The sequence below is a fragment of the Neophocaena asiaeorientalis genome, unplaced genomic scaffold (assembly GCF_003031525.2).
Source record: "Neophocaena asiaeorientalis asiaeorientalis breed wild unplaced genomic scaffold, Neophocaena_asiaeorientalis_V1.1 scaffold46, whole genome shotgun sequence".
NCBI classification, from domain to species: domain Eukaryota; kingdom Metazoa; phylum Chordata; class Mammalia; order Artiodactyla; family Phocoenidae; genus Neophocaena; species Neophocaena asiaeorientalis.
Window position 1 is genome coordinate 11,000,751 of NW_020175393.1, and position 23,129 is coordinate 11,023,879.

Below are 23,129 nucleotides of genomic sequence, written 5' to 3' on the forward strand. Positions count from 1 at the left end.
CTCCCACAATAGCCTGGCTCTTGCCAATCAAAAACCCTGGCTTTCAGCACTAATGTTTTTGCTATTAATGTCAGAAGTCTGTTTTCCAAAAACGGGCACTGATGGTTTCTGTCTGTTTCCCTTCCTTTTAGCTTAACAGCCCCAATACTCTGAGACAATGGATGCCACTGACTGAACAGGATCCGGTCCAAGCAAAGCAAATTGTTCAGCATGTTATCCCGCCATACAAGGGAGAGAGCACTGGTGGGCAGAGCTGGCAGAGAGAAGTTGTTGTGTTTCTACAGCCAACTCGGTCCCAGTGGCCGTCCCTCGTAAGGTTCTGCCCTAGCTACTGCCCTGACCCCTCATTACCAAACCCCCTTTTCCTTCAGCCAGTTTGAGAGAATGTTTACTTTTTTCCCCACCTGAGGTAGTGTGAAGGGTCCAGGAGCTCATGTGGCTGGAATGGGTGCCAACCAGGCTGGTGAGCACACAAATACTTTTCATGGGGTGGGGTGTGGCCAGGGCTGGATGGACACAAATTATTCTCCCTCTGAGACACAAATGAGACCTCACTCCTACCTCTTCCGCCAAAGGAGTGTGTGATTTCAATGAGCAGGGCTTGAATTCCACCATCTTTCTGGTTTACATTTCTGTTTCTTTCATGAGGTCAAGATCTTAGAGCACAAGGGCTACGTCTAGCGATCAATGCCACAGCAGGTGCTCAGGAAACGTTCAGTAAATGAGTGATTTATTGTGCTTTCTGGAGAGAGTCCTTTACTCCTGGTTTGGTCCATACAGAGAGCATTCAGCATCACACTGGTGACTAGGAGCCAGCTCTCTAATCCACGTAACGTGTCACTCTTGGTGGTCTTTGGTCTGAGACCTCTAATCTCATGCTGTACCATGAAACCATCCTGTCCTTCAAACCCTCTCCTTCTCCCGTCAACTACTCCCCACCCTCCAGTCATTTTTCAAAACCCTTTTATTGTGGAAATTTTCAAATGTAGAAGTAGACAGAATAGTATAATGAATCTCAAAGTATCCATCTTCCAATTTCAACAGTTATTGATATTTTTCTAATCTTTCATCTATTTTCACTTTTTTCTCTAAAGCATTTAAAAACAGATCCCGTATGCATTGTTTTCATTTACTGCTGTAACAAATTACCAAAACCTTAGTGGCTTAAAACAATACAAATTGATTATTTTATAGGTGTTGGCAGGGCTGTGTCTCTTTCTGGAGGCTCTTGGGGGAAATCTGTTTCCTTGCCTTTTTCAGCTCCTAGAAGCTTCCCACATTCTTGAGTTGTGGCCTCCTTCCTCCATCACTTATGTGATTAGACTGGACCCATTCAGGCTATCCTTCCATCTACAGATCCTTAACTCAGTCATATCTGCAAAATCCCCTTCGCCTTGTAAAGTAACATATTCACGGGCTCCAGAGATTAGAATGTGGACATTTTGGGGGGTTATTATTCTGCCTGTCACACAGGGACATCATTTAATTTCACCCTGAATAATTCAGTGTCCATCTCTAACGCTTAAGGTATATCTCTGTGACATCATGTTTTAAAAGTTTAAAATTATATCTTTAAAATCATAATAGCCAGTCCATGTTCAAAGCTTCCTGATTTGTTACAGTTGGTTTGTTCAAATCCAACCAAGATCGACACATGGCACTTGGTTTTTATATCTCCCAAGTTTTTTTTTTTTCCATTCTTTAAAACCTCCCCTACCTACCACCCCCACCTTTTAATTTTATTTTATATTTTATAATTATTAATATAATTGTGGGTGGGACTTCACCCATAATCATGTGAGCCAATTCTCATAATAAATTTCCTCTTACATAGCTACCTATACTGGGTTGGCCAAAAAGTTCATTCAGGTTTTTCCGTAAGATCCTATGGCACAAACTTTTCGGTCAATCCAATGTATCCTATTGATTTTGTTTCTCTGGACAACCCTGACTAATAATACACATATGACATACTTGGTGTGGAATTTCTGGTATTTACCTGAAACTGTATTCTCTGCGCTTCCTGGATCTGTGGTTTTGTGTTGTCATTGATTTTTCAAAAACTTTGGCCGTTATTACTTCAAACATATTTCTGTTCTGTTCTTGCTTTTTTTCTCCTTCTTGTGTTCCAATTATGCATATGTTACACCTCTTGAAGTTGTCCCCCAGTCCATGGATATTCTATTCACTTCTTCATTTTTTTTCTTTCTATTTTGATTCAATTTATTTAAACTGAAAAATGAAAACAAAAACAGTTCCCCTCTTTCTCCCAGCCCCACACCCCACCTCTGGCAACCATAAATTTGTCGTCTGTATCTTTGATATCTGTAAACTTTTTTTTTTTTGGCCATGCCACACTGCACGTGGGGTCTTAGTTCCCTGACCAGGGATTGAACTCGTGCCCCCTGCAGTGGAAGCGCAGAGTCTTAACCACTGAACTGCCAGGGAAGTCCCTCTATAAGCTTTTTTATTTTAAAGGTTCCATATAGCTGTAAGAGAGATCATATGGTATTTTTATTATTTGTCTTTCTCTGTCTGACTTATTATTATGCTTATTTCACTTAGTATAAAAAGGCCCTTGAGGTTCATCCATGTTGTTGCAAATGGCAAGATTTTGTATTTTTTATGGCTGACTAATATTCCGTTCTCTCTCTACATGCCACGGTTTCTTTATCCATTCATTCATCGATGGACAGTTAGGTTGTTTCCTTCCCTACCTTTTTAACGTCATCTATTTGGTGGAGAAATCAGGTTATTTGACCTGAAGGAGGTCCCACACTTTCAATTTGGTTGATTGTTTTCCCTGATTTTTTCCTTTGTCTGCTGGACTTCCTGTACACCGGTAGTTAGATCTACAGACTCAGATTCAAGTTTGTTTGGTGATACTTCATAGGGGTACATCACATCATGAAACACACCATGTTCAGCTGTCCCACCTTTAGTGATGCTATGATTGACTGGGGGGTTGAAGTGGTGCCAGCCTGACTCTTCCATCATAAAGCTCCCCATCAACCTTTTACCCAATGATTTCAGCAGCCTTCAATGATTGTTGCTAGATACATTATTTCACTGAGTTTCAAAATGGTGATTTTTATACTTCTACAAGTCTTTCTTGCATTTATTACCTGGAATTCTTCTACAAAGGAAAACTTTCCCCTAACTACAACTTGGTTATACCAAAATGCAGCAAAGATGGGATAAATGGTTAATTCCTCCCAATTTTTAAAAGCAAATTTCAGAGTTGGTGGCTCAGTAACCTGCAAAGAGGTAACGTGTGACTTTTTGTTTTAGAATTGTTTTAAGCTTGTGGCTGAAATGTATATATATACTTGATGTGTTTTGATCTTTTTGATGTTCAAATTATCCTTAGGCCAAGAGAAGCCCCTTCAAGAAGACTCTTTAATGTCCTCGGTTCTATTGAATAGATGCATTAAAATTAGTCTTTGGTTGTTTCCTTGCTTTCTTGTGCAAGATATCCAAGGCTCATCTTATATATCTCTTGCCTTAGACCTGGAATCAACCATTTCACCATGAATCTTTGGCTCCTTTATTGTGGTCACTAAATCAGATTTAGAGACCACAAAACTAGGAACTTATTGCTACTGGGTTGTCAGCTTCTAAGCCTTTTCAATGGCTAGAGAGAGCTAGGAAATATGTTATTTTTTAAGAGAAAAAAGAATTATGAACTCATATTAATTTTCCAATGTAACTTTAAATTATAAGAAGGCTACTGAATAAACATTAAGATATCTTTACGGTTCTTTTTGTCCTGGGAATATATCTTACTAGGGATGTATAATCAGAATACTGTATTTAAAAAATGACCTGAAATATTGTTTTCTCTGTGTGGCTGTTTCACCGTACAATATTCAATTAAGATTATTTCTTTCAGTTTGAGTACTTTTTTTTTTTTTTTAATTATTTTTTTTTTTTTGCGGTACGCAGGCCTCTCACTGTTGTGGCCTCTCCCGTTGCAGAGCACAGGGTCCGGACGCGCAGGCTCAGCGGCCATGGCTCACGGGCCCAGCCGCTCTGTGGCATGTGGGATCTTCCCGGTCTGGGACACGAACCTGTGTCCCCTGCATCGGCAGGCGGACTCTCAACCACTGCGCCACTAGGGAAGCCACAGTTTGAGTACTTTTAAATGTTCATTTATATGTTCAATCATACATCTCCTCAGCAGTTATTACTCTTTGGGACTTACCTTGTTCATCGTTAGTCAGGTTATTATTGACCTTCCCCCTTTAGCAGGTAAGCTGCACAAGAGGAAGGTCCCTTTCTATCTTGTTCACTGTTTACCTGCAGTAAAGAATAATTCCTGGCACATAACACACCCACATAAGATGCCTACAATATGGTAATTGTTGACATATGAGAATACGTCATCCCAACCATGAGAAGTGGGTATTATTATCCCCAGTTAAAAGATGAGGAAATTAAGGCTCAAACAGAATAATTACTCATGCAAGCCCTCACATGAAGTAACAAGTGGAGACTTGGGTGAGGTTGGGCTGGTGGATGAGATCCGGGACTTACAGTGATTCCAGATTTGGATTAATTCCATCACTTATGGAAACAGAGGCCCTAATTCTCTGTGTTCCTGGAAAAGGAAGCTATAGCAAGAGTCTTCCAGCAAATGCAGGAGGCAAGGCAGGCCTGGGTCACCTTGCCACCCAACTCTCATAACCTAGGCCATAGTCAAAAACTTTCCCTCTTGGATTTGCAACAGGGAAAAGGACTTCTCCCCGAAGAGGTTCTTTGTGGTGGAAGGAGCACTGATGTGGAGTCGGAGACCTGCTTTAGAGATCTGGCTTCACGTGTCAGCTGTGTGCCCCAGTCAAGCCACACAATCTCTGCGAACCTCGGTTTCCTCATTTGGAAGATGGGCTGATGGTCCCAGCTCTGAGCACTACCCAGGGCTGCTGTGGGATGAGCTGAAGCTGCAGGTGAGGAAGTACCGTGTCTGTGAAAGGCTCTCTAGGTAGAAGGGGGGTACTGTCCCTCCCTCCATTCTCTTCCCCGGTGGCATTTAGTAGAAGCGTGTTCCCCTCTGTCAAAGGCTTTCGAAGAAGTTGGCAAGGGATACGTTCACCCAGGAGACAGGCAACACACTTTTCTGGAGGAAATCATCAAATGAAAAACAAAAAACAAACAAAAAACAGGGAGCGGATGGAACATTTGGCTTTTGCTGATTACTTAAAAGAATCTTCAGAATAAACCAGAAAGTTAGAGAATCTGATGAAAGCTGGAGGTGGGGTCACAGTGGCACCACTCAACTCCTGTGAGGTAGGAATTATCTCCTCCCTTTTATGGATGAGGAAACCGAAGCTCCAAGAGGTCAAGAGACATGCCCAAGGGTGGAGAGCTGACCAGGACCAGAGCCAGAACTCAAAGCCTGGAGGGAAGTTCTCACTACTTCACCTCGTCGCCATGTCCAGGAAAGTTCAGCAGACTCTGGTAGGCAGTAGGGCTGAGAGAATCACGTAGTGAATAGCTTACACTGAGACGAGCTTCACTTTACTTGGCTGAGCAAACACTGCAGAAGCTGCATCCTTCCTGTGCCACGTGGCACAGTGCTTGACACATTGAGGGCTCGCGGAATACAAGAGAAAAGGCTGTTTCGGAGGGTCCTGGATGATCCGCAGGAAGATGGGAGTGATAGCCATGCTTGCAGACACTGGTAACAGCCATAGGAGCTCGTCCGGGGCCAGCGGTCATATTTGGCTTCATGGCCTTGAGGTCAAAGAGGATTCATGGTTTCAGAGGAAAAGAGAGAAGCCTGGAGGGAGTCAGTGAAAGGCCACATGGATCCACTCTGGGAGGTGCGGTAACGAAGGCTGTCATTTTACCTTCTCCATCCCAGGATCAGGTAAAAATGCTGACGTGGCTCCTCCTGGTTCCATCACGTCTGATTCCATGAGAGCTGGACCGACAGGAGAGGGGAGACCTGCTCCAGGTTTGGTTTCAGCACAGATTTATGACAATGCCCTCGGCAAACCTACAACGCAACTCAACTATAACTGGACAAGATGCAAGATCACCTCTGAGCACTTTCTTTTTTTTTTTATTTTTATTTTTACATCTTTATTGGCGTATAATTGCTTTACAATGGTGTGTTAGTTTCTGCCGTATAACAAAGTGAATCAGTTATACATATACGTATGTTCCCATATCTCTTCCCTCTTGCGTCTCCCTCCCTCCCACCCTCCCTATCCCACCCCTCCAGGCGGTCACAAAGCACCGAGCTGATCTCCCTGTGCTATGCGGCTGCTTCCCACTAGCTATCTATCTTACTTTTGGTAGTGTATATATGTCCATGCCTCTCTCGCGCTTTGTCACAGCTTACCCTTCCCCCTCCCCATATCCATCTGAGCACTTTCTAAGCTCCTTAGGAAAAGGTTGAGCACTGAGGCCAGGTTCTATTATTTATTTGCTTGTTAGTCTCCTGACAGTAGGGGGATTTGCTGTTGTTACTGTCTTTAACCTCTAGCTTTGCCTCCCTGACTCCTCGGAGCCCGCTTTTCTGTCTAGAACCACGTGGAGATCTCCAGTTCGTTCCATGGTTGAATCTGTGTGGTCTTAAACCCCTCTGCACCCCAGACTTCCACCTGTAAAATAAAAATAACAGTATCAATCTCAGAGCGTTGTTGTAAATCTTAACTGAGAGGGCTTCCCTGGTGGCGCAGTGGTTAAGAATCCACCTGCCAACGCAGGACACGGGTTCGAGCCCTGGTCCGGGAAGATCCCACATGCCGCGGAGCAACTAAGCCTGTGCGCCACAACTACTGAGCCTGCGAGCCACTACTGAGCCCACACGTCGCAACTACGGAAGCCCGTGCGCCTAGAGCCCGTGCTCCGCAACAAGAGAAGCCACCGCAATGAGAAGCCACCACAATGAGAAGCCCGCGCACCGCAACGAAGAGTAGCCCCCGCTGGCCACAACCAGAGAAAGCCCGCGAGGAGGAACAAAGGCCCAATGCAGCCAAAAATAAATAAATAAAATAAATGTATTAAAAAAAAGATTAAATGAGTTACAAATACATGCACTTGTGTGTGTGTATATTTTAGATAACTTTATGTGGAACAGATGAGTACTTTTAGACAGCCTTCTCTCTCTGTTCACTGGAGAAAATTCTGTCCCATTCTCTGATTCCCTTTCCCATGCTGTCATCAGAACACAAAATGACAAGGAGTCAGGTGGTACCTGGAACTTCTGATTCAGAAGTCTGCACTTGAAATCACAATAAGGAGAAATGTTTTCCTCTGGTTTGAGAGAAAGGGAAAAAGAATGATGACTGCAAGGGGCTGGAGTTTAATTATTATGTATAATTATATATTTATTATATACAGATACTTTTGTTACTTTAATTTTGCCCTAGAGGGGAATAAATGACTTAATTCTCTTTCCATTCTTTTCCTGATTGGAATTTTTGCTCGTTGGCCTCCCTGCCTATTTATCTTATACAACATATCTCAGGTGATGAAACCTGGGAGCTGAGTGAGCAGCTTGGGGAAACTTGGGGCTTCTGTGGAGAGCAGCGAGCCATTGCTAGGGAGGCTGGAGGGAGTGTATTTGTTTAACATCCTTCCTCCTGCCTTGTCAAGTCCAATGGCATGTTATTTCCACTGGGTGGGAGCCAACGCCGAGTTCCTCCCTGTTGCGTCCAACCTTGAACATTGCTCTGCGATTATGTTTCATCCAGGGATTAGCAAAACACAGAGGGGAAAAAAACCTGAGAAGGTGTTTGGCCCGGGGCTCAGTGCTGCGTTAGCACAATCCACGAGCATCCTCGGCTAACTGCAGAACAGCCGCAAACACACAGGCTCAGGAGCTCGCAGGAGCGCTTCATCTTAGGTTACTGTCGATGGTTTATTTATCGTGTCGAGCTTTTCTGTGTGTGTTTTTGTTGTTTGTTTTTTATAACCCCCCAAGGAGACGCCAAATAAACAAGCAGTTCGCACCCCCTCACCCTGGCTGTACCATTTCTCAGTGATCCGAACATCTGGGAGCAGGGAGTGGGCAGTGAAGTATTCTTCTTTTTGGACTTGCCAAGTGTCATCATTCTGTCTTGAGCAAATCTTGAAGCTGCATTTTTCCTTTTGTAAGGGGATACTGCTTCACTTAGCTGTTAAAAGCAGAAGACCCAGAGATTCCCAAAGAGACTCCTGAAAGATCAAGTTCTGCTACTGAAGTTCTGCTACTGGCAAAAGAGGCACAAAGGGGGCATTTCTGAGTCAGCGTCACTCTGCCCGTGGCCGCCCCTCCAGGGCTTCAGGGGAGCTGGGCTGCGGGCAGCGGATGATATGTGAGGGGAAGGACAGCATCCTTCTGAGGATGCCTCGGCATCTCTTTTCTTCACCCCAGGGCTGGCCCCTCTTGCTGTGGCTGCTGGTCTGGAGCATGTGACCCTTAGCGAAGGAGGCGTCAGAACGGACATGTGCCAGGGAGGAGGAGAAAGGCCTTCCTCTGTGGGCCCAGGAGCGTGTGTGCCACAGCCTCTGCCCACCTCTCAGAACCCTAACCTTTTACAGCCCTTTTGGGGGGCCGGGGGCAGGGGAAGCAATACCTTAGCAGGTACCGAGCTGCCCCCAAGTTGCTACAGACCCAGGAGCTCCAGGTCAAGTTATCAAAACTCCGAGGCATGGGGTTGTGTTGAAATGGTTTGCAGCACAGTTGGGGAGTGTGTGAGGTCACCAGCTGGTCCCATGAACGACTGCATAAGGGTTACAGTCTTGAGAAAACGCCAACGACCCTGAGATGTTGAGACGACATCAGGAGAAGGGGGAAAACATTCGTGGTGCCAGCGACAGGTCTGGGACTGGAACGTGTAGCCGAAGATTGAAGTGAGACTGTGGAAAGGTTCTGTAGTTTCGCCTATGCAAGAAGGATGAGAGTCTGGCAGGTTAATTTGGTAAATCCATAAATCAAGAATGGGATTTTGACTTTGAACCATTATATTTACTGCATATTAGTTTAACAGATTCCACAGAAAGAATTCACTTGTTACGATAATGTTTTTATAAACGTCAAGGGAACGTTGGCTTTCCTTTCAGATACTGCCTTGCATTCACTAATATTATATTATTCTTTTAATATTACAAACCCACCTGAGACCTGACCAGGACACCACCTGATGTGCCATTGTGTCCTCTGCCCAAGAGTGTGGCCCAGGATTCAAATTAGGTGACAAGGAGGCCGGAGCACATTCTCCTGTCCTGACAGACTTCTCTGAACTTCTTGCCACTTGCTAATTAAGCGACCGAGGGGACTCAGGTGAGCTGGAGGAAAGCCCTGTCTTTCTCCAACAGCTAGAACAAGGTGGCTGTTTTCTAAGACAAATGTGGGTAATGAACAGAAGAGAGGCCAGTGGGCCGATCAAGTTCTATAAGAAACACATGCAAACAGCGCATCCTTCCATGACACAGGCTCACAGGGATGACAAACCGAGTGTGTGAGACATGTCCCGAGCAGGGGCCTGTGTGACCCCCGGAGCAGTGGCGGGAAGCACAGCTCAGCACAAACCACAGGCGAGATGAGTTTCATTTCCCTTCTGGTGCATCTTGAGAGCGTGCTGGCAAACGAGCGAGTCTACTGTTTCTTGCTTCTCAGCACCTGTGACATCACCGCTGAATAAGTCAGGGAATCACTGCCACATTTCAAAGAATCATTCAGTTTTCTCATTAAGAATTCTATAGGAATTTTTTTTTTCCCCACAGCAACAGCCTTGCCAAAACAATGTTAAATATAGACCTGGTAATACCTTTCACATTGGTAGGCAGCAATGAATGTCTAACAGCGTATATGTCCGGCAGATGTACATAACTTTAGAATTAGGCACTGAATTTTACACAGTAACATAGAGGACATATATTTGCCAAAAGGACTTTTTAAAAAATGAAGCAAAAAACAAACCTTGGGCTTGGTTGGCCTAAGGGAAGCAAAACCTGTTAGCTGCTTCATCTTCTTGTAGGAAAGTGCTTGTTTAAGGCACAGGGTATTTTGGGGTAAATGTATGTGTAAAAAAATTCAAAAGTGGTTAAAACTAGATATTTCGACTCACCAGCTCATATGGTAAGTTCCCCAAATTCAAGGGTCTGAATCCTGGTTCTCAAAGTATAGAATTATTTTTGAGACAAGAGGCATCATACGCTTGTCTGGGCCTGCACTGCTTTGGAAAGGGACACAGTTAAGTTGCAAAGTGGTTAGGGTCAAAGGACCCCCTGCTGAGAAAATATACTGAGTCTGACAGCTTGGAATCTTTCAGCAAGATCAGGCCTAATGAGACACTACCTAAAAAGAGGTAATGAAGTAAAATATAATGATTAGAAAATGTACTTACATTAGTAACTATTTGAGGAGTGTCCTTTGTGAGTTCCAAGTAAAACCACTGGCTTCCAGAGAAAGGGCTGAAAAATGGGCCAAGCTGGCCTCTAAAGAATCTTCCTGCTTGACATTGGAAGGATGGGAAATATGCCTCCACACATTTGGAAGATGGAGACATGGATGTTTCCTGAGTTCTCTACTTTTTGTCAGTAGTTGGAACTGATCAATAGATGATAAGGAACTGATGGCTTTATAAACACAGCTCTTAAATGTAACATAACTTTCTGATCAGCTTTGGCTGGAACTTTTTAATCTCTAGAAGTACATCCACCAGTGAAAGTTTTCTTGGTTTTTGGGCACCAATATAGATGGAGATTAACCCTCTTCTTCCCACCAGGCTCTAAAAATTATTTTGGCCAAAATGTTTAAGTCAGGGGTTTCGGATAGCTTAAATAAGCTTAAAGAGCTTAAATGAGTCATTAAGAATTCTACTGCTTAAAGTAGGCATATTTTTTCCTAGTAGACATAATGACATAACAGTAATAAAAATGTAATATTCAAGTAATTGCTGTAATGTAATTATAGTTTGGTCATAAAGTAAGATTAGAGGTCTGGGATGGCTGTTTGGTGGGTGTGTATTTCAGTGTCTGGATGTAGTCTTCGAGGTGCCTGTCCCGTCTCCCTGGAATGCTGGTGCAGTTCATCACGTAACCAGGTAGCCAGGAGCCCAGCTGAGCCAGCAATATCTAGGGGTTCTGTTTACCCCACCTGCCCTCTCTGGACACCAGCATCCTGCCTGCCACAGATACCTAACCACCACAGTAACTGGAAACAGTGTTTCTGGTCTTATACAGACAACAAAAGGAGAAGTAAAGAAGGTCAGAATCCTCCCTAGGGGAGGCACCAGATGTAGTTCAGTGGCCAACCTGGAAGGGCCACCTCTCTGCCCACCCAGTGCTGTAGCTCTCGGGCTCCCTCTAATCCAAGTGCGGGGGATGAGGGGGGCGGGTGGGTTCTGCTCCCTCATGTCTCTGCTGTGCTGTGCGGTTAGCCTGATCTGGCTTTTGGAGGGGAGAACAATTTCATTAGGTCTGAACAAAAAGAGTGGAATTAGGCATTTACCCAAAGTGTATCTTATCAAAGGATTTGTCATCATTGGAGGTATTCTTTGAACTGTTATACATGAATTTCTGTCTGCATTTCTTATTTAATGGCGTGACCTCAAGAAAGACAAAATTCAAGCAAAAGGAATGCTTAACATTTGTGATCCAAAACAATAAAAAATTTAATTAACAATATTTACAAGGAACAACCGAAAGAACATCAGATTTGCTGTTGTTGTTACTAGTTTTCCTTTGTAACTAACAGGTAATTTGTGGGGAGATAATTTGAGACTATGTAAATTTCTACTCCTTATCAGTCTTTCTCCCCCATTGAGGATCTTTTAATGCCATAACTCCAGCTATATTTATTAGTTGGAATTCTATGGCAAAGAAGAGCTTTCACTTTCTCCCTTATTTATTTACTTATTTATATTGTATGGACTCAAAATTATTTATCTTATTCTATGCATGATAACCCATTACTATAATCAAATTTTCCCAGATTTAGCCAGTGGGAGCCTCTTCAAGCTCCCATTTTTGCTATTTCCCTGTGGTTCTTTGAGCAACTCTTTATTTTCTGGTGAATTAGGAAGTTCCAGGCTAATTTTTCAAGGCCTCTTTCCCTGCCCCAGTCCTGGAATCAGCTGTTTTTCCAAGGAGCCTGAATATCAGTGGAGAATACTTAGAAACTAAGATCTGGGTACTAGATGTGAAAGAGTTATCACTTTTTAAGTGTGCAAAATTTATTTCCAGTGTGATCGGTCAGTTTGGAAGAATTCAGGGTGTCTATAAAGAGCTGAGTATCCAGAGGTGAAGGCTGCCTTTGGATCCTGAAAGATCCCGGAACTCTAAAAGGAAGTCAGCCCCTCACCCCCAGGATTACAGGTCTGTCACACAGGACGCCAATTCTAGTCTCAGCAAACTGATAAGATCCGTAGGCTTTTCTCCCTCTGAGCAAATACTGTTCTCTAAGCCTCTGATAGCTCTAGATGTCTCTTAACCCATGGTTCAGTCACAAATCAGCAATGTAGAATACTTCACAAACTCAACTTCTTGCCAATATCTGTCACTTTAAATACCTGTGGTCTCTAAATGCCCTCTTATGGACATGAATCTCACACCTACAAAGGCCGGCCATGAATACAGGTAGCTACCTGTGCACAAGTGCCTGCTTGCGTGTCACCTCAGTAAACAATGTGTAGAGTCTCATTCTGCACCTTGAGTCTGCAGTCCTGTTTTCCACAATGGTGACTGCTGAGCTGTGGCTTCAGGGAAGGTGGGAGGGCCAGAGGGTGGCAACAGTGGCCAAGAGCAACGGTGGGCGTACAGGATTTCCTCTTCTTCAACTCCGTTGAACAAAGTTGAAGGAGGGCAAAGCGTGGGATTTGACTGATCCTGGAGAACTGTTGGCTTTTACTTGGCATCTACACTCTTAGGGCTTGAAAAATGTTATTTTTACCCTAAACTTCTATTTCATTAATCCTGTGTTAAGAGTGGTCTAACCCTGTTAGTTGGGTAGGCTGCTTCTGTTCCAATTAGCATATATTTCCATAAGTGTTGAGAGGAGAAGGGGATGCAAGAGGCAGAATTTCTAAACTATTGACCTTGGAGGGACTTGTACGAAGGTGTGTCTGACATGAGTGTAATACAACTGAAAAGTGTAATACAACCGGAAAGGCTCCAGTAAATGGTAAGTTATGGTTGGCGCTGATGATTTACGCTAAGCAGAATAAACTATGTTGGGAACATAAAATATTTCTAAGCTTACAGTCTATTCACTCAATACACATAACATTCAATCTTCCTCCTTAAAAAATAGATATTTAGAGCACTGAGAATCTCCAGAGGAAATCAGGTTATTTACTATCTTTGTGTTCGCCCATGTCACACATTCCAAGTTTAAGAGTTGGAAGTGCTTTGATATTCTCAAATGAAAGGTACTGTGTGATGTCCCCATTTAAATGTAAATCCTACTATTGTATTATCCCTGCCATTACATTAAGTGACTTTCCTTTCTACTGACAATTTGAAGGGGGAATGTCAGAACAAGTCTTCAGTAGCCAAACTGTTTCATTGTTTAAGTACTGACAGGCCAGTTGCCTAACCAGAAAATGCAGAATTAAACCAAGGAAGCTTATTTTGAGAGCAGGTCTGTGGCAATCTACCATATGTAAGACCAGGAGGTAAACAGGAAGTACTGAGTTGGCTTGGTCTACTCCTACAGGCAACAGATAGAAATAAAATCAGTGTTTACCAAATGGGAAAGCACAAAGCTGGTACAGAGAGAAATGCTATTTTCATGCTTCTAAAAAGGCATTACAAATAACACAAAGTTTCAAACCTATAATTAAAAACTATTTTTAAAAAGCTTTGATTAGGCTACCTTCAAAAATAGACATTGTAGGCCGAAATAAATTTCTTAAAGGTCAACTTTCACCTATGCTGGTTTCCCCTAATCCATTCTCTCTAATGCCCTCTTAAACAACAGACTTCAAGAGTAAAAAGAGTGTCTCAGAATCACTGAGTAGAAGTTCAGTGCTCCCACTTAACAGATGGGTAATCCAAGGCCCCAAAGTTAAAGCAATTTATAAAATGTCACACAGCCAAGTAGGGGCAGGGGGAATTTAGGATCTGAGTTATTCATGAGGCAAAAGTTATGGATAGACTGAACTTCTTAGTGCCAGACACAAGGACACAACCCTTTTGGTAAAGGGGCTAAATGCATTGTTGGTGTAGTTTTGACCAGAAGCCAAAAGAGAGGTTCCATGCATTCAAACTGAATAGACTCCCCACCTTTAGAAAGGACAAGACCCTTTCCTCTTTTGTTGTCAAAAGCCTCAACTGAAAAATGAGGTGATTCTGCAGTTCTAATATTGTGAATCTGAGAAAAGAACGAACTGAAAAAGGTGATATGATCTAGGGAAGTAGAGAGTAAACAAATGGAAATGGAGATAGATTTTTTTTTGGGTGAGAGTAATTTATAATATTTAGAAACCTAGTTGGGTTGTTTGAGGTCAATTAAACTTTAGTAACCCGGTTTTCGGACCAACATCAGCACTCAACCCAGGAATAGCCCAAGAGAGGAATGGGCAAAGTACAAGATTAGGCAATTCAAAAAAGAACGGCGACACATGGCCATAAACACATTCAAAATATTCAACCTCAATGGTATTCAAAAATACAAATAAATGCAGTGGTCAGACCTTCCCCTTCTTTAAACTGGAAAAGATTAAAAAAGGTAATGATACCTAGTGTTGGTGAAGGCACAGGGAAACTGACTTTCAAACATTGTTAATGAGAATGAAAACTGGAAAAACCCAACTGGAGGGCCATCTGGATAAGTCTCAAGCTTTTACAATGAGGCATACCTTCCATGGAGCAATTCCAATTCTGAGAATTTGCCTTAAAGAAGATAAAAAGAGATTTCCACAACCAGTTTAGTGGATTACAACCGGGCACAAATTCTTTGCTGCTCTTCTTACCAAGAGATAGAGCCTATTTCCCTTCCCCTCTAACCTGGACTGGGTTTGTGACCAGCTTTGACTGCAAAATATAGAAGTGATGCTGTGGAACTTCAGAGCCACACCTGAAGAAGAATCAGTTTTCATTTCATCCCTCTTGGAAGATGACCGCCTTTTTTTTTTTTTTTTTAATTGAAGTATAGTTGATTAACAATATTGTGTTAGTTTCAGGTGTTCAGCAAAGTGATCCAGTTATATATATATTTATTAATATATTTCAGATTATTTTCCATTATAGGTTATTATAAGATATTGAATATAATTCCCTGTGCTATACAGAAAATCCTTGTTGCTTATCTATTTTATGTATAGTAGTTTGTATCTGTTAATCCCAAACTCCTAATTTATCCATCCCCTCCCTCCCTTTCATTTTGGTAACTGTAAGTTTGTTTTCTATGTCTTTGAGTTTGTTTTGTAAGTTCATGTGTATTGTTTTTTAGATTCCACATATAAGTGATATCATACGATATTTGTCTTTCTCTGTCTGACTTACTTCGCTTAGTGTGTTAATCTCTAGGTCCATCTATGTTGCTTGGAAGGACTCATGTTTTAAAAATGTACATTTCTGGTCTCTCCCAACTACTGGATGTGAATCTCTGAGGGATGAGCCTACACACACACACACACACACACACACACACACACACACTTCCCCATGTGCTTTATAAATGATCGTGGTCATAAAAGTGTGAGAGCCGTGGTGCAGAGGGAACACCACCAGCATCACACCTGACCAGCTGGGCACTTGGACAAATGCCTAGAACATTCTTGCCCTGAAGTTAGTGCTTCCTGGGCCACAGATGGAGTGCCTCTAGGGGCACTGAGGACCCCTCCTCACATGGGAGGACACTGGGAGTAGGAGAAGCCATGCCTACACCCTCTTAGTATGTTATTCTTTAGGTCCATTCATGTTGCTGCAAATGGCAATATTTCATTCTTTTTTACGGATGATTACTGTTCCATTGTATGTGTACACCACATCTTCTTAAACCAATCATCTGTTGATAGGCACATTATCTTTTCAAATTAGTGCTTTCATTTTTTCCAGATATATACCCAGGGGTGGAATTGCTGGATCAGATGGCAACTATTTTTAGTTTTTTAAGGAACCTCCATACTGTTCTCCATAGTGGCTGCACCAATTTACATCCCCACCTGCAGAGCAGGAGGGTTCCCTTTCCCCACACCCTCTCCAGCACTGATTATTTGTAGGCTTTTTGATGATGGCCATTCTGACCAGTATGAGGTAATACCTCATTGTGGTTTTGATTTGTATCTCTCTGATAATTAGCGATGTTGAATATCTTTTCTTTTTCTTTTGCAGTACGCGGGCCTCTCATTGTTGTGGCCTCTCCCGTTGCGGAGCACAGGCTCCGGACGTGCAAGCTCAGCGGCCATGGCTCACGGGCCTAGCCACTCTGCGGCATGTGGGATCTTCCCAGAACGGGGCACGAACCCATGTCCCCTGCATCAGCAGGCGGACTCTCAACCACTGCGCCACCAGGGAAGCCCTGAACATCTTTTCATGTGCCTGTTGGCCGTCTGTGTGAAGCCAGTTGTCTTTTAAATTCAACTACCCTGAAACTATCATGTGTGAGGAAGCCAAAGGTTGTCAGAAGCAAAAGGAGAGATCATGGGGAGCTCTGAGGCTCCAAATCTCCAAATTGATGAGCAAAGCCTTTTTGATCCTTCTGGTCCAGCTCAGCTGCCCGCTGAATGCAGCTGATAACTACCAGATGATGCCATACGGAGCAGAACTACCTAGTCAAGACTTGCCTGAATCTCTGACTCCCCAGAATCATGAGAAATGATAAATCATTGTTGTTTTAAGCCACTAAGTTTTGGGGGGATTTGTTATACAGCAAAATATAACTGAAACAGAAAGAGGCAGGCTCACCCCATCAAGCAAGGAACCATACCAGCTGAGGTGTTTATTGAGGGCTAAGGGAGTATGAACTGCCTAGTGGAAGAAGGAAGTTATAAGCTCTAGCTATGACCACTGGACCTGTTACAGAAATGATGACAGGAGTGGTTATGAGTATCTCTTCCTTACTTTAATGTGAATACAGCGTATTTGTTTGGGTATTAAACAATTCTTTATTATTTCCCCCTCTCCCTTTCCCCTATTATCAGGTATTAATAGTGGTTAGCTATACATCTCAGTATTTAAGTTGCAGGATATCAACTCATAGAAAAGAACAAACATCACCCCAAATGGATGTGTCATATTGGACTATATCTTTTTTTAAAAAAATAAACTTTTAATTTTAGAATAGTTTTATATTTATTAAAAGAATTACACAGATAATACAAAGTTCCTATATACCCCACACCCAGTTTCTCCTATTATTAATATTTGACATTAGTATGGTATATTTGTTACAATTAATGAACCAATTTTGATATGTTATCATTCACTAAAGCCCATACTTATATTCAGATTTCCTTAGTTTTTACCTAATGTCCTTTTTCTGTTCCAGAATCACACCTAGGACCACATTACATTTACTTATGACATGTCTCCTTAGGTTCCTCTTGGCTGTGATAGTTTCTCAGACTTTCCTTGTTTTTGATGACTTTGACCGTTTTGAGTAGTCAGGTGTTTTGTAGAATATCCCTCAACTGAGATTTGTTCGATGCTTTTCTCATGATTAGACTGAGTTTATAGATTTTCAGGAGGAAGACCACAAAGGTATTCATATCCTCTTTGGAGGAGAGGGTTAGCATGTGTCATGCTAGGGGGAAGCATTTTGCTATTGTCTTTATTTGGAGGATTTAATAGTACGGTTAAAAGTGTATGGTGTAAAAAAAAAAAAAAAAAAAAAAAGAATGAAATTTCTCCTTGAAATATACATCAACTCCAAAGCTGCACATGTATGGGGTAAGAGTAGAAGCTGGGAGGCGAATGAGGTGAGCAGAAATTTCATCCATTTTATGGGTCCAGGGAGTCAGGGGCTGGATTTCAGTGCTCACCAAGGTTGAAGGGTCTGGTAAACACCACAGGCTCTCAGCTGAGACCCTAGGTATACCTTTTATGAATACGGGCAAAGTAGAAAAAGATCAACCTTGATCTGACTACATCCCTGTCCACTTGCCAGAAAATTAAATCCTCTCTGGAAGAAATCATCATCCAGAGCTTCTACATTTTTTCACATACAAGGTCTGGTATTCAGCAGAAAAAATCCTAGGCATAGTGGGATACAGAACAAAGTGACTGAAAACTAAGAGGAAAAAATCCCAGAGTACAAAAGCAGGTCTATAAGCAACCCAGACACTGGGGTAATCGGAAAGGGACTTTAAAATAACATTTTAAAAAAAGAATCAAATGGGGACTTCCCTGGTGGCCTGTGCTCCACAGGAGAAGCCACCTAAATGCGAAGGCCGTGTGCTGCAATGAGAAGAGTAGCCCCAGCTTGCCACAACTAGAGAAAGACCGTGTGCAGCAACGAAGACCCAACGTAGCCAAAATTAATAAATAAATTAAAAAAAAAAAGAATCAAATGGTGATTGCATAACTGAAAAAAAAAACCAAACCCTGAAATTAAGAGTTCACTAGATGGGCTTAATAGAATTTTGGATGCAGCAAAAGAGATTAATAAAGATGGGTCAGTCAGTAGAAAATATCCAGATTAATAAAGAAGAGAGAAAAAAAGATGGGAAATTTCAAAAAGAGCATAGGAGACATCTTGCACATGGTGAAAAGTCTGACATACATGTAATTAAAATCCTAGAAGAATATTTGAAGAATAGTGGCTGAGAATGTTAAAAAAAATTGATGAAAGACATCGAGCCTCAGATTCAAGAAATTCTATAAACTCCAAAAAAGATAAATCAGATATATCTGAAGGAAACGAAAATGCTAATTCAAAGAAATAATGCATCCCAATGATCATTTTGTAATGTAAATAAATATCAAATAACTATGCTGTATATGTGAAACTAATATAATGTTGTAAGTCATTTATAATTAAATAAAAAAATCAATCAATGCAATGTACCACCAAAAAAAGAGAAACTATATTATCATCTCCAAGGATGCAGAAAAACCATTTGATAAAATTCAACATCCATTCATTATAAAAACACTCAGCAAACTAAGAATAGAAAGGAACTTCCCTGGCGGCACAGTGGTTAAGAATCTGCTTGCCAGTGCAGGGGACACAGGTTTGAGCCCTGGTCTGGGAAGATCCCACATGCCGTGGAGCAACTAAGCCTGTGCACCACAACTACTGAGCCTGCGCTCTAGAGCCTGTGAGCCACCACTACTGAAGCTCACGTGCCACAACTACTGAAGCCTGCACGCCTAGAGCCCATGCCCTGCAATGAGAAGCCAGTGCAATGAGAAGCCTGCGCACCACAACGAAGAGTAGCCCCCGCTTGCGCAACTAGAAAAAGCCTGTGTGCGTCAATGAAGACCCAACACAGCCAAAAATAAATAAATAAGTAAACTTATTTAAAAAAAAAAAGAAAGGAACTTCCATCAATATGATAAAGAGCATCTAAGAAAATCTTGCAGCTAATTTAATGATGAAAGACTGAATGTTTTCCCCATAAATTCAGGAAAAAGGCAAGGATGTCTGTTTTCACCATGACTGCTCAATAGTGTACTGGAGATGCTAGTCACTGCAATAAGGCAAGAAGAAGAAATAAGAAGTATACAGATTAGAAAGAAAGAAAAAAAACTGTCTTTATTTGCAAATAACAATCATCTATGTAGAAAATTCCAAAGAATACACAAAAATAAAACAAAACAAAAATCCCTGAGAACTATTATAGCTAGTAAGTGAGATCAGCAAGGTTACAGGAAAAAAGGCTCATATACAAATATTGATTTTATTTCTATATATTAGCAATGAACCAGAAATTGAAATATCTATGGATAAATCTAATAAAATATGTACTGGATTTACATTCTGAAAACTATAAAACATTGATGAAGGAAATCAGAAAAGACCTAAGTAAATGAAAAGCTATTCCACATTCATTGATTAAAGGTCTAAAACAGTTAAGGTATCAATTCTCCCTAAATTGAGCTATAGATTCAAAGCAATTCCAGTCAAAATCCTAGCGTTTTGTAGAAATATGGAAAATCAAAGAACATAGAATAAAAAAAGATTTTGAAAAGGAAAAGCTGAAGGATTCATAAGACCTGATTTTATGACTTAGTAATCAAGACAGTGAGGTGCTGTCAAAGGATGAGCATATAGATCAATGGAACAAAACAGAATCCAAAATGGACCCACACATATATGGTCAATTGGTTTTAGACAAAGGTGTCAAGGTAATTCAATGAGGAAAGAATAATCTTCAAAAAAATGGTGTTGGAACAGACATCCATGTGCAGGGGAAGAAAAAAAAAGGGATCTTAAACCTTACTTTGCACCATATACAAAAGTAAACTCAAAATGGATCAAATACCTAAAAGTAAAAGTTGAAATTTAAAGTATCAAGAAGAAAACATTGGAGAAAACCTTTGTGAGCTTGGGTTAGATCAAGATTTCTCAGATAAGACACAAAAAAGTATGATCCATAAAAGAATAAAAATTGATAAATCAAACTTCTTCAAAATTAAAACCTTCAGCTCTTCCAAAGACTCTTTAAGAAAAGTCAAGCCCCAGACTCAGAGAAAATATGTGAAAAACACATTTCTGTATCTAGAATACGTGAAGAACTCTTATATTGTAATAAGAAGACAAACAACCGATTTCTTAAAATAGACAAAAGATTTGAACCAACAAAGAAAATATATGGATGGCAAACCAATACATGCAAGTGCTTAGTACCATTAGTCACCAGAGAAAAGCAAGTAAAGCCCCAGTGAGATACAACTATTTGCTTATCAGGATGGCTAAAATTAAAACAAGATAAAACAAACAACAGAATAGATCATACCAAATGCTGGCAAAGATACGGAGCAACTAGAAATCTCATATTTCTGATGGTAGTGCCAAATGGTACAGCACTTTGGGAAAACACTGTCTGTTTCTTATAAAATTAAATATTCACTTACCATATGACTCAGTGATCCCAATCCTAAGTGTTTACCCATTACCAATGAATACATAAATCAACACAAAGCTCTGTCCACCCATGTTCATAGAAGCTTTATTCTTAATAGCCAGAAACAATCGAAAGGTACACTTAATAATGAATAGATAAACTGTGGTGCATCCACACCAAGGAATATTACTCAGCAAGAAAAGGAAATGAATTACTGATACACACAACCACATGGATGAATCTCAAAAGCATTACACTCAGTGAAAGAAGGCACAAAAACTTTACATCTAAATTTATATAGAATTATTCCATTTTATGTGATATTCTGGAAAAGGTAAAGTTACAGAGACAGAAATCAGACCAGTGGTTGCCAGGGGTTAGTGATCAGTGGCAGATCAATTACAAAGGAACATGAGAGAACTTTCTGGCATTCATGTATCTTGATTATGGTGGCAGTTACACAACTGTGCTTATTTGTTAGAAGTCACTGAATTGAACCACACATCTAAAAAGGGGTTATTACTATATGTAAACTATACCACATTGAGCTAATTTTTAAAAAAGAAATAAATATATGTGCTGTGTCTAAGAAAAAACGACTGCAACGTAAGAGGTAATAAATAAATGCACTTAAAAAACTGCTAACCCAGGAATTCCCTGGTGGTCCAGTGGTTAGGACTCGGCTCTTTCACGGTTGGGGCCTAGGTTTGATCTCTGGTTGGGGAGCTACGATCCTGCAAGCCGCGTGGCGCGGCCAAAAAAAATTGCTAACTTGGAGTCGTGCAAAAAATTTAATAAGTAGTGAAATATATCAAAAACTTTGAAATAATGTTAATGAAAAACCAAGTACATCATAATAACTCTTGCTTGTGGTGGCCAAATTTCTTATTCTGTTGAAGATGTATTGTGAATTTGGAAGCACTAAAATCTAAAAAAAGAGTTATGTTGAAGAACACAGTTGAAGAAATTCAGAGGACTTTGGAAAGTCAAGGGAAAGCAAATAGTTGAGGCATGGAGTCAGACAACAAGCCAGGACAGAAGTGAGAAGAAACAGTTAAAGTCTGGAGAAGAACCAGAGAACAATGACATGGGTCTAATGTTGCAAGAATTTGCAGAAATAAGGACTGATCAATCATTCATTTATGTTGGAAAATACTGACGGAGCATGCACTAGTGTCAGGCCCTGCTCTAAGTGCTGGGGACACAACAGCGGACAAAACAGACCATAATCCTGAATCTCAGACAGTCTATACATTCTAGAGGAAGGAGATAATAAACAAAATAAATAAGTCTAAGAAATGGTATGGAAGTGTTAGTGATAAAAACGAAAACAAGGAAGCAGGATATTGTATGTAAGGCAGAGGCTGGGGCTTCAATATTTAAAAGGGGGTTAGAGAAGGCCTTATTGAAGAACAGGTACTTGAGAAAAGAATTGATGCAGGTGAGGGAGCCATGAGGAGAGCTTTTAAAGGTGGGTGCTTTTAATACTGAGTTCTCATGGTGTACTCAGCTAACATCTGTCCACTTTGCTGAGACCCATTTAGCTTCCATAATAATGATATAAAAAGATACCACTTAATGTGATAACTGGTTATGTCAATTTATAAAAATGATTTACAGAATAAATATAATCTTCATTTCAACCAAACAAGAAATATTAGAAATCCAACTGAAAGAAAACTACACACTTCAATTTATTTTCAACTACTACTACCTCTCCTCTCTCAAACCTGCCCCTCTTTCAATTTCCATTATACGTGATTCTGAAAAAGCTGAATGGAACAGTTTAATAAATTTTTGAGTATTAGCTAGGAAAGGGGGTTAGAGAAAACAGGAGGAAATAGCCTATCCATATGAAAATAATAATCACATAATATTTATTGTCTGGGATTGAAATGTTTCAAATATGCAAAGCAATAAAATGTCAGGAAAAGCAAAACTTCCTAATGTTAAAAAGATCATAAATTTTCCCCAAAATAAGACATATGAAAAAAGTTCGGGTGATACTTAATGTCAAAAGAAAAAAAATACCCTTAAATTTAAGCTAAAGAAGCTTAAAACCTTCAGAGGGCACAACTTACTCACCACTGAAGGGCTGCGGAGACAATGGCAGTTACTGTAAAAGCACAGAAGACAATAGGTATCTCTTTTTTTTTTTTTTTTTTTTTTTTTTTTTTTTTT

The 23,129-nt window shown here is 40.9% G+C and overlaps 1 protein-coding gene across 3 annotated transcripts in view; it reads right to left on the reverse strand.

Annotated features, from left to right (window-relative positions):
* Window positions 1-6,270: 6,270 nt before the first annotated feature.
* SUPT3H (SPT3 homolog, SAGA and STAGA complex component) overlaps window positions 6,271-23,129 on the reverse strand; it is a 443,936-nt gene continuing 427,077 nt past the window's right edge. Inside the window, exons 14-15 of one of the 3 annotated variants that reach the window (XR_003006039.1) lie at window positions 7,205-8,875; window positions 6,271-6,608 (exon numbers count right to left, since the gene is read on the reverse strand). The gene's annotated coding sequence lies outside the window, so the exon portion shown is untranslated. Of the gene's footprint in view, window positions 6,609-6,964; window positions 8,876-23,129 lie in introns of those variants that run through there. The other 2 variants (XM_024765889.1, XM_024765890.1) reach the window with 2 other exon arrangements.